This window comes from Siphateles boraxobius, unplaced genomic scaffold (genome assembly GCF_051911475.1).
Source record: "Siphateles boraxobius isolate OS27281-9 unplaced genomic scaffold, OSU_SipBor_1 12, whole genome shotgun sequence".
Classification (NCBI taxonomy): domain Eukaryota; kingdom Metazoa; phylum Chordata; class Actinopteri; order Cypriniformes; family Leuciscidae; genus Siphateles; species Siphateles boraxobius.
In genome coordinates, this window is record NW_027508722.1 from 9,669,568 (window position 1) to 9,684,633 (window position 15,066).

The 15,066-nt window shown below is 46.3% G+C and overlaps 1 long non-coding RNA gene across 1 annotated transcript in view; it reads left to right on the forward strand.

Annotated features, from left to right (window-relative positions):
- The first annotated feature begins 249 nt into the window (after positions 1-249).
- Positions 250-15,066, forward strand: part of LOC143715418 (uncharacterized) — a 53,266-nt gene continuing 38,449 nt past the window's right edge. Inside the window, exons 1-3 of the long non-coding RNA XR_013195747.1 lie at positions 250-763; positions 1,455-1,622; positions 1,923-2,038. This is a non-coding gene — a long non-coding RNA (uncharacterized LOC143715418). The remainder of the gene's footprint in view (positions 764-1,454; positions 1,623-1,922; positions 2,039-15,066) is intronic.

A 15,066-nucleotide genomic window follows, 5' to 3' on the forward strand; every position in this document is an offset into this window, starting at 1 on the left:
GTGCCCAAGAAATAAAGAGAAATATTAAACGAGCAATGTCCTCCATTGAATTCATTGCCACAACGACTGACTGTTGGAGTGCAAAAAGGAGAGGATTCTCGGGATCACTACCCACTGGGTGGATCGAGATTCATTGAAGAGGTGCTCTGTGGCACTTGCTTGCCGGCGGATTAAAGGGCCACACACTTTTGATGTGTTGGGCAGTGCATTGAATGACATCCATTCAGAATTTGGCATAGAGAAAAAAATAGCTAGAACCACCACAGACAATGGGTCCAATTTCATAAAGGCATTAGAGAATATGGAGAACAACAACAAGATGAGAACAATAACCGTGCCTCCAGTGAGACTGAAGAGCATGCTTGAAGTGATGATGATGAACAGGAAGAGGAAGGTATTGATGTTGACTTCATTGAGGTAAAACCGATCCTAATGGAAGATGATGGCTTACAATTTCAGCTTCCAAAGCATGTCATCTATTAAACCTTGTTGCCACAGTTGATGCAGCCAAGGCCAATTCCAATGACTCCTATAAAAGACTGTCACGATCAGCTTTTGCGAAATGCAGTGGCTTATGGAACAAGACATCTCGATCCTCCACTGCTTCAGACATCATAGAGGAAACATGCAAAATACAACGGATCCGGCCAAACGACACACGATGGAACTCATTATTTCTCTCTGTTGAAAGAATCGTGAGAATAATCAAAGATGAAGGAGAAGGGGCCCTGAGAACTGTATGCACTGCACTGAAGTTGCCAATGTAAGTGTAACTTTTTTTAAATATACCTTTCATTCCAATATGTAATATTCGAAAATATTGCTTAACTATTCAGTTGCTTTAAGTAAGGGGAAATGGAGGACAATTATAGTCCGAGCATCATCACCACTCATCTCACACACACACACACACACACACACACACACACACACACACACACACACACACACACACACACACACACACACACACACACACACACACACACACAAAGACAGACAGACAGACAGACAGACAGACACACACACACACACACACACACACACACACACAAAGACAGACAGACAGACAGACAGACAGACACACACACACACACACACACACACACACACACACACACACACACACAAAGACAGACAGACAGACAGACAGACACACACACACACACACACACACACACACACACACACACACTCTCTCTCACAGACAGACAGACAGACAGACACACATACACACACACACACACACTCTCACACACACACACACACACACACACACACACACACACACACACACACACACACACACACACACACACACACACACACACACACACACACAGACAAACAGACAGACACACACACTCTCACACACACACACAAACACACACTCTATCTCTCACAGACACACATACACACACACACAAGACTTAAGTGTTCTTTATGTTTGTTAGGTTGAGTTCAGTTGAAATTTCCGTTCTGGAGGATTTTGCCAAAACCATGGGTCCTCTCGCCAAAGCCCTCAACATCCTTCAAGCTGAGACGGATGTTCAGATGGGATGGCTTCTGCCAACTGTGACGCTCCTCATCAATAAGCTTGAACGAATCCACATAAATTCCAGGTAGAGATTCTTTCCCCCCCATGTTATTAAGGTGTATTCCTTATCATACACAATTCAACTCCCTTAAAACTTCATATAGCATACGTGTAGGAAGTTAATGTGTGCCACTAGTAAAATGATTAAAAAGAAGCCTTTATGAACACATATTGACCAAGAACACAATAGATGTAAGACCGTCAAATCATATTTAACAATTTAGTATTGGGATGCTTGTTATTGTCATTGTCTCAGTATAAATGCACGCTGTAAATGTTGTGATATTGTACTGTATCAGTTTCTCTCCCCCACTTCTAATTACAGGTACTGCAAACCTTTGGTGGATGCAGCCCTAGAGGGACTACAAAAGCGCTTTAAAGACATGATGGCAGAACCAGAGTTTATTGCGTGGACATCTGATGAGAACCTATTAAACCTAGGTATGTATCTATATATGCACATATGTTTTGTTGCATTTTTATTTCAGATGTCATGCGCTTAGTTCACAAAACAAAAGTAAACAAAAAAAACTAAACAAGCACATTTATATAAGTTAATTTACTTAAAAGAGTGGGGGGTGGGGGGTTGTGACCTGGATTCATATATATGCCTAAAAGTCAAGTTTGATGTAGATGGACCCCATAGCCTTATTGTTCAAGGTACTACATGCTGTTCATGTTGTTCAGGAAAAAGAACAAGGAAATTTGACACAACCCAGACTGAGTTGTGGCCAGGCAAGTAAAGCTGATCTAATGGGGTATAGAAACTGATCTTTGCCTTCATATGTCAGCTTTAGCTGCCTATCCATAACTGTGCATGTTGCTCCAATGTAGAATTCTTTTTCCTCTGTACAGTACACCGGAATTGCCCTATCATTCATATAACATGATTTCTGGCATCTGTCCTAATATATGTTGTACAGGTCCTTCTCAAAAAAATTGCATATTGTGATAAAGTTCATTATTTTCCATAATGTAATGATAAAAAATTAAACTTTCATATATTTTAGATTCATTGCACACCAACTGACATATTTCAGGTCTTTTATTGTTTTAATACTGATGATTTTGGCATACAGCTCATGAAAACCCAAAATTCATATCTCAAAAAATTAGCATAACATGAAAAGGGTCTCTAAACGAGCTATTAACCTTATCATCTGAATCAACTAATTAACTCTAAACACCTGCAAAAGATTCCTGAGGCTTTTAAAAACTCCCAGCCTGTTTCATTACTCAAAACCGCAATCATGGGTAAGACTGCCGACCTAACTGCTGTCCAGAAGGCCATCATTGACACCCTCAAGCAAGAGGGGAAGACACAGAAAGAAATTCCTGAACAAATAGGCTGTTCCCAGAGTGCTGTATCAAGGCACCTCAGTGGGAAGTCTGTGGGAAGGAAAAAGTGTGGCAAAAAACCCTGCACAACGAGAAGAGGTGACCGGACCCTGAACAAGATTGTGGAGAAGGACCGATTCCAGACCTTGGGGGACATGCGGAAGCAGTGGACTGAGTCTGGAGTAGAAACATCCAGAGCCACCGTGTACAGGCGTGTGCAGGAAATGGGCTACAGGTGCCGCATTCCCCAGGTCAAGCCACTTTTGAACCAGAAACAGCGGCAGAAGCGCCTGACCTGTGCTACAGAGAAGCAGCACTGGACTGTTGCTCAGTGGTCCAAAGTACTTTTTTCGGATGAAGGGCAAATTTTGCATGTCATTCGGAAATCAAGGTGCCAGAGTCTGGAGGAAGACTGGGGAGAAGGAAATGCCAAAATGCCTGAAGTCCAGTGTCAAGTACCCACAGTCAGTGATGGTCTGGGGTGCCATGTCAGCTGCTGGTGTTGGTCCACTGTGTTTTATCAAGGGCAGGGTCAATGCAGCTAGCTATCAGGAGATTTTGGAGCACTTCATGCTTCCATCTGCTGAAAAGCTTTATGGAGATGAAGATTTCATTTTTCAGCACGACCTGGCACCTGCTCACAGTGCCAAAACCACTGGTAAATGGTTTACTGACCATGGTATTACTTTGCTCAATTGGCCTGCCAACTCTCCTGACCTGAACCCCATAGAGAATCTGTAGGATATTGTGAAGAGAAAGTTGAGAGACGCAAGACCCAACACTCTGGATGAGCTTAAGGCCGCTATCGAAGCATCCTAGGCCTCCATAACACCTCAGCAGTGCCACAGGCTGATTGCCCCCATGCCACGCCTCATTGAAGCAGTCATTTCTGCAGAAGGATTCCCGACCAAGTATTGAGTGCATAACTGAACATAATTATTTGAAGGTTGACTTTTTTTGTATTAAAAACACTTATTTTATTGGTCGGATGAAATATGCTAATTTTTTGAGAGGTTTTCATGAGCTGTATGCCAAAATCATCAGTATTAAAACAATAAAAGACCTGAAATATTTCAGTTGGTGTGCAATGAATCTAAAATATATGAAAGTTCATTTTTTGTCATTACATTATGGAAAATAATGAACTTTATCACAATATGCTAATTTTTTTAGAAGGACCTGTATATTAGGACTTGCTTACATCAAGGACCATCTGGAGGAAGAACGTTCACATCAGTCATCACCAGCAATGGTTCGAGTGCTTCAGATGACGATGACTTATTTTCAAGCATGAAGACAACTCATGGGCAGGAAAGTGTTAAACAGCTAGAAGTGTACCTTGCCTCTAAAGTAGACAAGAAAGAGATACTGCAATCTTATCCTGCAGTTTGCAAATTGTCTCTTAAAATCAACATTGCCTTACCAGCTTCTGTTGCATGCGAACGTCTCTTTAGTACTGCTGGACTGATTTTCAGCCCAAGAAGGGCAAGATTGGATGCCAGAATTTAAAGTACTCATTTAAAGTAATGTAATCGTCTGGTTTTAGCCAGGTTTCTGTCATACACTGCACATCTAGATTATAATCGGAAATCATACCATTAACTATGAGCGCATTTGAAGTAAGGGATCGAATATTCAGCAACCCAAGCTTTATCGTTTGCTCATCTGTATTATATCTATTTTTTATTTGTTGAACATCAATTACATTTTTAACCTTAGATGGGTTTGGAAGTTTTTTGGATTTCCAAATTCGGGGAACAGACACAGTCTCTATATGATGATATCTAGGTGAAAGAGGCTCTATGTGATGGGATTTATCTGACCTTGGTGATGTGAGGCCGCTAGCAGACGGTCAGTTTATCCAGTTTGTCTGCTTCCTGACCTGAGCCCTAGATTATCATGTTTTATCTCTAAGACTATGAGCCAAGTTACTAGAGAGAAGAGCAGCACCATCCCAGGAGGGATGAATACCATCTCTTTTCAACAGGTCAGGTTTGCCCCAAAAACTTTTCCAATTGTCTATGAATTCTATATTATTTTGCGGACACCACTTAGACAGCCAGCCATTGAGTGATGACAATCTGCTAACTATCTCATCACTCCTTCGAACAGGAAGGGGGCCAGAGCAAATTACAGTGCCTGACATCGTACTTGCGAGTTCAAACACCTCTTTAATAATAATTTTGGTGGTCTCCGACTGGCGGAGTCGAACATCATTTGTGCCGACATGAATAACAATCTTAGAGAATTTACGATTAGCATTAGCCAGCACTTTTAAATTGGCTATGATGTCAGTCGCTCTGTCTCCCGGTAAACACGTGTCTATGTTGGCTGGTGTCTCTATTTTAACGTTCCGTGTGATTGAATCACCAATTACCAGGGCACAATCAACAGAATTCTCAGTGGGTGTTTCACTGAGCGGGGCAAATCGATTTGTTATGGTAATTGGAACGGAAGAGTGGTTTTTTGATCTGCGACTAGAGCGATCAAGTCACTGTCCTCATGGTCACCCATTTGCCTTGCTGCACAGGCAATGATTCAGCCGGAACCGAGTGCGTCTCTAATTCTGAAATCTTCTCCGTCAGCCTGACTGTCTCCTTGCATTTATCACATATAAACCCTATATTGCCGACGGGGAAGGCTATGCTAAACATGTAACATGAAGTGCAGGTGACAATAACAGGACAAGACATTACTACCGTGTTTGTTGACTGACTCTTACTCACCTGGGCTTTTTATGAACTCAGAGGTGCGGGCGCGCGAGAGAAAAATAAATAAATAACTGAGCGCACGGGTTTCACGTTAACAGACAAGCGAGTTACTAGCGTGTTGTGCTAACAATAACGGAAGCTAGCGATGTCAGGTTAATCTGAGATGTTGTCTAAGCTGTATTTAGTAGTATAAACAACTAGAAATGGTAGTAAATGATTTTTCAAAACAGAAAGAAATACGAAGCTAAAACGAGGCTTAGACGGAGCTTACAGCCTCGAAGCAAACAAAACACAGCAGGCAGCTAGGCAGACAGGAGCAATCGATCAGGATCAGCAATCGGACACAATACAGATTGTATCAAAGCAGCTTCACAGTGATAACATGAAAATAACACAACAAAGTTTGTTGCTAGAAGAAAATTGCGTAATTGTCCACCTTAAGTAAGGTAGATCAATAATATTGTTGAATATTAAATGTCCCCAACTAAGCAAGCCAAAAGCCAAGGCAACAGTAACAAGGAACCAAAACTCCGTCAGGTGACAGAATGGAGAAAAAAACCTTGGCAGCATTACAGGTCAGAAGTCAGATTGGATGAGAACATTCAGAATATTTATCCAGTTCCATCTGGTTGGAAGTCGAGTCATCATGGAGAGGAGACGTATGGAGACGAGTTTGTTGAGGATCAGTGCCGATGGCTGTCATGTCGATGACTCCTTCACAGGGCTGATGAGGCAGGCACTTCAGGGATGCATTGTGGATGGGTACCATCTAATCTGGATCCGGCCCGGATCCGGCTGACTTCAGTAAACCTTGGAATAAACAGAAAGACTAACATTAGCGTAGATGCCATTCTTCTTATGATGTAACGAGTACATCAGGTGTTCTAGGAAGTGTTCCCGGTTCCGGCTGACCTAATTTATGCAGCCTAATAATTATTTAACTTATTTGAATAATAGAAATGTATAATGTTCTATATGAATTCCAGGTACAAGAGATGTGTTTTTAGGCTAGATTTAAACTGACAGAGTGTGTCTGCTTCCTGGACAATGTTAGGAAGACTGTTCCAAAGTTTTGGTGCTAAGTAGGATTAGGGTTTCAGTTGATTTTGATATTCTAGGTATTATCAACTGGCCAGAATTTTGAGATCGCAATAGATGTGAAGGACTATAATGTATTAAGAGCTCGCTCAAGTACTGGGGAGCTTAACCATTTAGTGCTTTGTAAGTAGTCAGCAATATTTTAAAATGTATACAATGTTTAATAGGGAGCCAGTGCAGTGTTGACAGAACGGGGCTAATACGGTCATACTTTCTGGTTCTAGTGAGAACTCTAGCTACTGCGTTTTGGACCAACTGGACTTTGTTTATTGTCTATTGTCTATAAGCCGATTAACTTGTAATACAAGATAATAAACCTCAAACCTGGAGCATTTCTCAGGTCCATGCTGATAGTACTCCCCTTGTTAGGGTCATTAGTAGAGTGCTTTGCTACTCATAACTCTAGTTTAAAAAAAAACATTTTTTTAAGATTGTAGTCTGACTAGTCCTCTCAGTCTCTGTGTCACAGGCCGGGGGGTGTGAGGGCACTGCTTGCCAACCGACCCTCCCTCCTTCTGCCGTACCTCCCCCTGAGGAGCTACTCCGCAGCCCAAGGACAACGAACAGAGTAAAAGGAATCTCAAGTTTATTTATTTAATTAAAAGGCAATCTCAAGGAGGAAGAACAGGCCACCCGTTCCTCCTGTGTCGGAAAGTCCGGCCTAGACAACAGCCGCGGGAATCAAGCTCGAGTCACTGGATCAGCGAGACTTTAACATAGACTGGTGAGCAGGGCGGGTCAGTATAGGTTCAGTATGCTCACTCTTTCTTCCTGATACAGGACGGGTTGCAGCAGCAGAGATGTAGCTCGATTCACTGGCTCAGCAGGACTTCAGCATAGACTGGTAAACAGAGTGGATTGGTATGGATTCAGTATGCTCACTCTTTCTTCCTAGATCCAAGACTGGATGCAGCAGCAGGGATGTAGCTCGATGCACTGGCTCAGCGGGTCTTCAGCATAGACTGGTAAACAGAGTGGATTAGTATGAATTCAGTATGCTCACTCTTTCTTCTTAGATTCAGGGCTGGATGCAGCAGCGGAGAGGTGGTTCGGTTCACTGGCTCAGCAGGACTTCAGCATAGACTGGTAAACAGAGTGGATTGGTATGGATTCAGTATGCTCACTCCTTCTTAGATCCAGGACTGGATGTAACGGCAGAGGTGTGGCTCGATGCACTGGCTCAGCGGGACTTCAGCATAGACTGGTAAACAGAGTGGATTAGTATGGATTAAGTATGCTCAGTCTTTCTTCCTAGATCCAGGACTGGATGTTACAGCAGAGATGTGGCTCGATGCACTGGCTCGATGCACTGGCTCAGCGGGACTTCAGCATAGACTGGTAAACAAAGCAGATTAGTATGGATTCAATATGCTCACTCTTTCTCCTTGAATACAGGGCTGGATGCAGCAGCGGAGATGTGGCTCGGTGCACTGGCTCAGCAGGACTTCAGCATAGACTGGTAAACAAAGCGAATTAGTATGGATTCAATATGCTCACTCTTTCTTCTTGAATACAGGGCTGGATGCAGCAGCGGAGATGTGGCTCGGTGCTCTGGCTCAGCGGGACTTCAGCATGGACTGGTAAACAAAGCGAATTAGTATGGATTCAATATGCTCACTCTTTCTTCTTAAATACAGGGCTGGATGTAGCAGCGGAGATGTGGCTCGGTTCACTGGATCGGCGGGACTTCAGCATAGACTGGTAAACAAAGCAAATTAGTATGGATTCAATATGCTCATTCTTTCTTCTTAAATACAGGGCTGGATGCAGCAGCGGAGAAGTGGCTCGGTGCAATGGCTCAGATGACAACAGCGAGGAATACTATTTCGTCGAGGCTCTGTTCGTTCGGATACCACACAAGCCGCAGCTTCTTCCCCCCACTCGTGCATCCACTGTAAAACACTCAACTGCACACGTGATTAAAATGACCAGCACTGCACTCACAAACCTCACCCATCAAATCAGCATGCGGTTCCCCAGACGACAGCCTCGGCGAACAGAATTTCTATGACAGATGTAAACAAACTCGGCACTGTAATATCACATCCGAAGCGCTCCTCTTCTTTCCCCGAATTAATGTCTGCAGACACTGTCACATTACAACCTCTTCAAGAAACAGAGTAAAGTAAATCATCCACCCAATAATACTGACAAATCCTAATAGCACATTCGGTGAAAGAAGACCGTCACTTATCTCCTTAAGCCCCGTGCTTTCCACCGCCGGCCACTTCCTCGCTGTCGCTTCACCCGACCTCCGCTGTGTCTCCTCAGCTCGCTCTCCATTCCCCCACTCGTCACCTTCCTCTCCATATCAACCTCTTTTATGTTCCTCATGGCCCAATCGCCCTTCAGGATCTTTCCTGCCGCACAGCTGACAATAATCGCGCTCGTCAGCTCTCCTTCCTTGTTTCTCCTTACTTCCGTGTCTTCCCGGAACCGGCCCCGTGTTATGCCGGAAGTGCTCCGCGGGCCCAATTTCCGCAAATAAGGTTCCGTTTTTAGTCACCCCGTGACATCTGCACCATTGCTGTTAGGGACCTCCACAGAATATAAAAATTTATCAAGAGCAATTTTTGAAGGAGACAAGAATAATACCAACATTTTACTTGTACAATATGTATTCACAGAGGAAAGCCTTACTACTATTATTTAATTATTATTTCATATTTCTTATTACGTTTTTCTTTTCTCTGTCATTTTCTCTGGCCAACAACACAAAGCGATAGTTGTTTAAATATGAGTTAGGTTAATAGGTTTACCACGCGGTCATATTATAATTATTAAATTAACTTGTGTCCTCCACATAGTATTTTAGGTTTCGTCTGGGACAGTGGACGTCTCTTACTTAAGCCAAAGGAGGACTGGCCCACTGACTGAGCCTGGGTTCTCCCAAGGTTTTTTTCTCCATTCTGTCACCTGATGGAGTTTTGATTCCTTACCATGTCGCCCTTTTTCGCCTTTGTCGCCATTGGCATTTGGCTCGCTTAGTTGGGGACATTTAATTTTATATTTAACAATATTATTACAACATTATTTTCCTGTTATCTCTGTAAAGCTGCTTTGAAACAATCTGTATTGTAAAAAGCGCTATATAAATGAAGGTGACTTGACTTGACTTAGATATTTGACTGCAGCAAGCCCACTAATCTGCCACTTAACATCATATTGAGCAAATGAAAACCCAACACAACAGTAGGTCTACAATATTAGCCTAATATCAGTTCACACATAGGCTTATTGCCGTGTTAGTTGTAGTGGGTGACTTATTATCCAACCAGCTACGGTATTAATCAAGCTACCAAACAAGCTAGGTAATGTTATAATTGCTAACACAGTGGACTCATGGAAAAATACATCGGGACTAATTTATTAATGACTCCGAAACATCTGTATTAAAGAGAAAATATTCACTTAATTCAAAGTTTAAGATGAATAAAATAGACATGATAGCCTATTTCCTAGAGTTCCACAACTACTGAAGGACTTTTTTCTCTCCAACCGGACTTGTGTATGTAGGTGAGGTAAAGGAGGGAAGCAGGCAGTGGACCAAAGCACTGTGAGGCAAGGGAGGGGGGAGTCTGAATGTTTGTAAACGTAAAAGTTTTTTTTTTTTTTTTTTGCGTTTGTATTGTTCTCTTACGAGAGGTTCTCTCGTATTGCGAAAGTTTAGCTTACGCTACGGGAAAGATTCATCTTCTCGAGATACTGAAGCCAAAAAATTATCCTTAATTTTGTATTCCTTGTCAACGCAGTGCAGCAGCTAGCAGACCTAGAGCAGGCCATCTCGCGTGCTCATTGGCTGCCCTGCGGGCAACTGCTGCAGCCTACCAGTGAGCCCGGCGTGACGTCACGCCCAATGAAGGGCGCCCGCGCCTTCATAGCGTCACAGCCCGCCAGAATGGGCGTGGCTTAGCGTATAACACTAGGGGCTGTAGGCTGACTTCCCTGATTTTCCTCTCTTCAGCGAGCTCTTCGCATCGCTGGATCTGAGAGAAGCCACCGCCGCCGTCGAACAGCGGACAGCCAGCTTAGGAGAGCGCTGAGGAAGCCGGCCGTCTTCGCCACCTTCAGCCATCCGTGCGAGCTACGCTATCCGGCGACGTATCCTTTACCTTGCTAAAACCTTTTCTAAAACCTATTCTAAAAGAGCAGCGAGTGTCTTTTTTAAGACGCCTCGCACTTCCGGCTGTGAAGCGCTTCCGCTGTCGACCCTGCGGGCTCGACTTGAAGCCTTCAACACCCCCCGCCTCTCCTCACTGACGCGCAGCTGCCGCTCACGAGCCTCACTGCCGTCGCATCTGAGAATGAGGCCGAGGGACACGTACGAGCACGCGGCTAGCTCTCTTTACGTTACAAGAGAGCTACCCCGCCCTCGTATCCCCGTTCGCGCGTCATGCAGAGCCCTCTCGCGCTCTCTGCATGACCCGGACGGGCATCATCTGTGTTACATGTAGGTCCCGTGCCCACTACTCGTGCGCGCGCCCTCGTACAAACACTGTTCCAGTTCTGCTCGACCACCAAGCACACGGCTAGCTCTCTTTACGTTACAAGAGAGCTACCCCGCCCTCGCGTCCCCGTTCGCGCGTCATGCAGAGCCCTCTCGAGCTCTCTGCATGACCCGGACGGGCTTGCGCGCCGCCGTCGAAATGTCTCGCCCTGTCAGTCCCCTTAGATAAGGCTACTGCAGTGGTGTATTTGGCAGCCAACGAGCCGGTAATGCAACCCGCTCGCCTGCACACATCCGCCGTTCTCGCGTCGACCCAGAGAAATCTCAAGTGAGTATAATGTCAGATTAAGAATGTAAGTTACGTGCCCGCTCACGAGCGCTCACGCTTACTAACAGACACATCGCCTCCGAAAAGACGTGCGTGTTTAAGTTTATTCCCTGTCAGTCCCCTTCAAACAGGCTACTGCAGTGGTTCAATTAGCAGCCAACGAGCCGGTTTGTTGACCCTCTCGCCTGAACACAAACGCCGTTTTCACGGCGACCCAGAAAAATCTCAAAAAGAGTATTTAATGTCTGGTCCGGCTCATGCCGTCGGTGTTGTAAGTGTAATGAAAGTGCCCACGCCCCAGTGTTCACCACTACACATAAGCACTCCGAACCTCGCAGAGCACACTCTCATGAAGCGCAGAAAAGCCGCTCGAGTGTTGAATGTAAGAAATGTGTCCACAAGTCTGTGCCCACTATCTGCCCGCTCTGTTACACGATCAAGAAAGCAGGTTATGAATGTAAGTCTCGTGCCCGCCAGAGTGCGTTCACGCTTGCTAACACAAACCTCCCCCCGGGCTCCGCCCGCACGTTTAAGTGTTATCACAAAACGGAAGGCATTAATAAAACGCTCCCCATCCATTATGATCGGGGCGTCAAATACACTTGTAAGTCTAGTGCCCGCGCTCACGCTTACAGGAAGCTTTTCCGCCCGGAGCGCTGCTCGCGCGTCAAAGAGTGAAAAAAGAATGTTCCCCATCCCTTATGATTGGGACATCTCACATAAATCAGCCGGTCTCGACTTTCAGCGAGCAGCCATTGCCCAGAACCGAGAGCGCGCGCGCCACGCTTTCGGCTCCGGGTCAGTTTCACAAAAGAAAGCAGGTTATGGATATAAGTCTCGTGCCCGCCAGAGTGCGTTCACGCTTGCTAACACAAACCTCCCCCCGGGCCTCGCCCGCGCGTTTTAAGTGTTATCACAAAACGCAGGGAATTAATAAAACGCTCCCCTTCCATTATGATCGGGGCGTCAAATACACTTGTAAGTCTCGTGCCCGCTCACACGCGCTCACGCTTACAGGAAGCTTTTCAGCCCGGAGCGCTGCTCGCGCGTCAAAAAGTAAAAAAAAAAAAAAAAAAGAAGAATGTTCCCCATCCCTTATGATTGGGACATCTCACATAAATCAGCCGGTCTCGGCTTTCAGCGAGCAGCCATTGCCCAGAACCGAGAGCGCACGCGCCGCGCTTTCGGCTCCGGGTCAGTTTCACAAAAGAAAGCAGGTTATGAATGTAAGTCTCGTGCCCGCCAGAGTGCGTTCACGCTTGCTAACACTAACCTCCCTCCGGGCTCCGCCCGCGCGTTTAAGTGTTATCACAAAACGCAGGGCATTAATAAAACGCTCCCCATCCATTATGATCGGGGCATCAAATACACTTGTAAGTCTCGTGCCCGCGCACACGCGCTCACGCTTACAGGAAGCTTTTCCGCCCGGAGCGCTGCTCGAGGGTCAAAAAATGACAAAAGACTGTTCCCCATCCCTTATGATTGGGACATCTCACATAAATCAGCCGGTTTCGGCTTTTCAGCGAGCAGCCATTGCCCAGAACCGAGAGCGCGCGCACCGCGCTTTCGGCTCCGGTTCAGTTTCACAAGCCCGCAAATGGCGGCGGTCTGAACCCGGAGGCCATTCGCCCCCTAGCGGCTCACATAGCTGCGTGGGAAACTATCCCAGGGATTTCAGAATGGGTGTTGAGCACAATAAAGCAGGGCTATACACTTCAATTCATTCGCCGTCCCCGCGCTTTCAAGCCCGTACCGCGACGATAGTGAATGCGGAAGTAGCACACCTACTTCACGCAGAAATAGCAAAGCTGCTGTGCAAAGGGGCTATAGAAAAGGTACAGCCTTCTCTGAGCAAGTCAGGCTTTTACAGCCGATATTTTCTCGTACCCAAGAAGGACGGAGCCTTCAGACCTATCCTAGATCTGAGACATTTGAACTAAGTGCTTGCGAAAAGACCGTTCAAAATGCTTACGACCAGGAAAATCCTTGCGCACGTTCGCCCGAGGGACTGGTTTATTTCTCTAGATCTGAAGGATGCCTATTTTCAGATTCAGATAGTACCCCGTCACAGGCAATTTTTGAGATTCGCCTTCGACGGTCAGGTATATCATTACACCGTCCTGCCGTCCGGCCTGTCCCTGGGACCCCGTACATTTACAAAGTGCATGGACGCGGCGCTCGCCCCCCTGAGAAGTCAGGGGCTGCGAATAATGAACTATCTCGACGATTGGCTGATATTGGCACAGTCAGAGATAGAACTGCTATCTCACAGAACAGTGCTTCTCAGTCATCTGGAAAGCTTGGGTCTCACGGTCAACTGGACCAAGAGCTCATTACTGCCCAGCCAGTCAATTTCCTTTTTAGGAATAGCACTGGACTCAGTGACCATGACGGCTCGTTTATCGACACAGCGCGCGCCGTGCTCGCCACCTAGCCGCATCTTTCCAGAAGGGCAGCTTTCTCCCTTTGAAAACATTTCAAAGGATGTTGGGCTGTATGGCATCAGCTGCAGCGGTGCTCCAGCTGGGCCTACTGCGCATGCGCCCGCTCCAACGCTGGTTGAATGCTCGCGTGTCCCGCCGGGTGTCTGGCGGAAAAGAAAATCAGAGTGACTCAGGCCTGCATAGCAGCTCTGCAGCCCTGGTTAGTGGCCGACTGGTACCAGCAGGGAGTAATGATGGGAACCATCTCTTATCGTAAAGTCATCTCGACAGACGCGTCCAACTCGGGTTGGGGCGCACTGTTCGAGGGCAGACCGGCCTTTGGCCAGTGGTCAGACCAGGAGAAGGGTTTTCACATAAACTTTCTGGAAATGATAGCGGTCGAGAACGCGCTGAAGTGCTTCCTCCCGTTCATACAGGACCAGCATGTTCTTGTCCGCTCGGACAACATGTCTGTGGTATCCTATGTAAACCGTCAGGGCGGTGTCAGATCCAGAAATCTCTGCAATCTGACGGAACGCCTCCTTATTTGGTCTCAGATGCACCTGCGCTCGCTGAAATCTCCTCTCTCAGGCTCGCGGCACGATCTGGCATCCCAATCCAGAGCGCTGGTCTCTGCATGCATGGTTGATCAACGGGTACTCGTTGCCCTGCCAGAAGGAGTGATGAACACGATCACGCAGTCTAGAGCCCCTTCCACGAGAAGGCTCTACGCGTCTAAATGGTCGGTGTTCTCTGGATGGTGCACCGACAGAGGTCTGGACCCGCGGACATGCGGGGTGGCGCATCTGCTCACCTTCCTACAAGAGCTGTTGGATAAGGGAAGGTCCCCATCCACGCTCAATGTATACGTGGCGGCCGTGGCAGCGTTCGCAGAATCGACGCACGGCCAGTCATTGGGAAGACACGAGTTGGCCATCCGCTTCCTTAGAGGAGCTAGAAGGATGAATCCGCCGCGCCCCCCGTCGGTTCCCATGTGGGATCTTTCATTGGTCCTCGAGGCCCTGAAAGCTTTTCCATTTGAACCACTAGACACCGTGGGGTTGAAATATCTATCACTGAAAACCGTCTTTCTGACTGCACTGCAGTCAGTAAAACGTGTAGGG